Source organism: Cervus elaphus, chromosome 9 (genome assembly GCF_910594005.1).
Source record: "Cervus elaphus chromosome 9, mCerEla1.1, whole genome shotgun sequence".
NCBI classification, from domain to species: Eukaryota; Metazoa; Chordata; class Mammalia; order Artiodactyla; family Cervidae; genus Cervus; species Cervus elaphus.
The window spans coordinates 91,258,698-91,260,228 of record NC_057823.1 but is presented as its reverse complement, the minus strand read 5'-3'; the positions used below and the strand labels follow the sequence as shown (position 1 = coordinate 91,260,228).

The following is a 1,531-nucleotide window of genomic DNA, read 5'->3' as shown; positions in this document are numbered from 1 at the left end:
CTCTCTATCCTCACTCCTTCTCCAGCTGCTACAAAACAGTGGAGATATTAGTAGAAGCCAGTGGAGTCCCATCTCATCAGTGAGACCCTGGAAATCCTGGCAGTGTTTCTCCACAGCATTCTTGACTTAAAACAGGGTATGGGTAAAATGATGCAAAAATTCCTCAGCCCTTGCCCGCACACATCCTTACAAAAACAATGCTAGCACTGTCATTTAACTTATACACTATTTCTCCTATAAATCCACAACTTCATGAAAAAAAAAAAAGTAAAACTGTTATTCACTAAGTTGTGTCTGACTGTATGTAGTTCGCCAGGCTCCTCTGTCCATGGAATTCTCCAGGCAAGAATACTGGAGTGGGTAGCCATTCCCTTCTCCAGGGGATCTTCTCACCCCAGGGATCAAACTCGGGTTTCCTGCATTGCAGGCAGATTCTTTACCATCCGAGCCACCAACAAATCCACAACTTTATGGCTGTAAAAGATGCAAATTAAAAAGTAGTAAAGCTTTTTTTTTTCTTTTTGTCCCTTTCTGGCGTTCAAGATGTCGAAGCGAGGACGTGGTGGGTCCTCTGGTGCGAAATTCCGGACTTCCTTGGGTCTTCCGGTTGGAGCCCTGATCAACTGTTCTGAAAACACAGGAGCCAAAGATCTGTATATTATCTCGGTGAAGGGGCTCGAGGGACGACTGAATAGACTTCCTGCTGCCGGTGAGGGTGACATGGTGACGGCCACAGTCAAGAAAGGCAAAGCAGAGCTCAGAAAGAAGGTACATCCAGCGGTGGTAATTCGACATCGTTAGTCAAAAGGGAGAAAAGATGGTGTGTTTATTTTGAAGATAATGCAGGGGTCACAGTAAACAATAAAGGCGAGATGAAAGGTTCTGCCATCACAGGGCCAGTTGCAAAGGCTGAATTGTGGTCCAGGATTGCTTCCAACGCTGGCAGCATTGCATGATTCTTTGGTGTATTTGTTAAAAAAAAAAAAAAAAAAATTTGCTTTCCCCACCAAAAAACTAGTAAATATCTTTTGTTCTCAAGAAATTACTATTTAAACAGTAACATGAAGATACATGAAGGGATTGAGGTCCTGCAGTAAGAAATAAAAGGCAAAGTAAAACTAAGTATTTAAAGGAGAATCTCATATAGAGAGATTTACAAAGTGTAGGCAGAATGTAGGGAAGTCATAGGTTAGTGCAGTTAGCAGGGGCTACAGCCATAACAAAATGCCTTCTCCCCACCCCCACTCTTAGGCCTGAAAGAGCTGGAAGAGGACACTTACCAGACCAGGTGAGACAGAAAGAGGTCTGTGGGGCGTGGCCACCCAGAAGGAGTAATCACCTGTGATGAAGGGATGCTGACAGCCTCAGACAAACCTGTGGGGTCAGGCTGTGGAAGAAATTCTCCAAACAAAAAAGGAAAACATTGGTCTAAGAGAATGAACAATCTCTAAAAATATGAAAGATTTAATTGATAAACATAGTTCTTTTTTTTTTTTTTTTCAGGAAAAGTTGAATGCACTGAATGTATTCA

At 42.5% G+C, this 1,531-nt stretch overlaps 1 pseudogene; it reads left to right on the top strand.

Moving 5' to 3' along the window:
• The first annotated feature begins 530 nt into the window (after positions 1-530).
• On the top strand, positions 531-956 carry LOC122701044 (annotated as a pseudogene).
• The last annotated feature ends 575 nt before the right edge of the window (positions 957-1,531 follow it).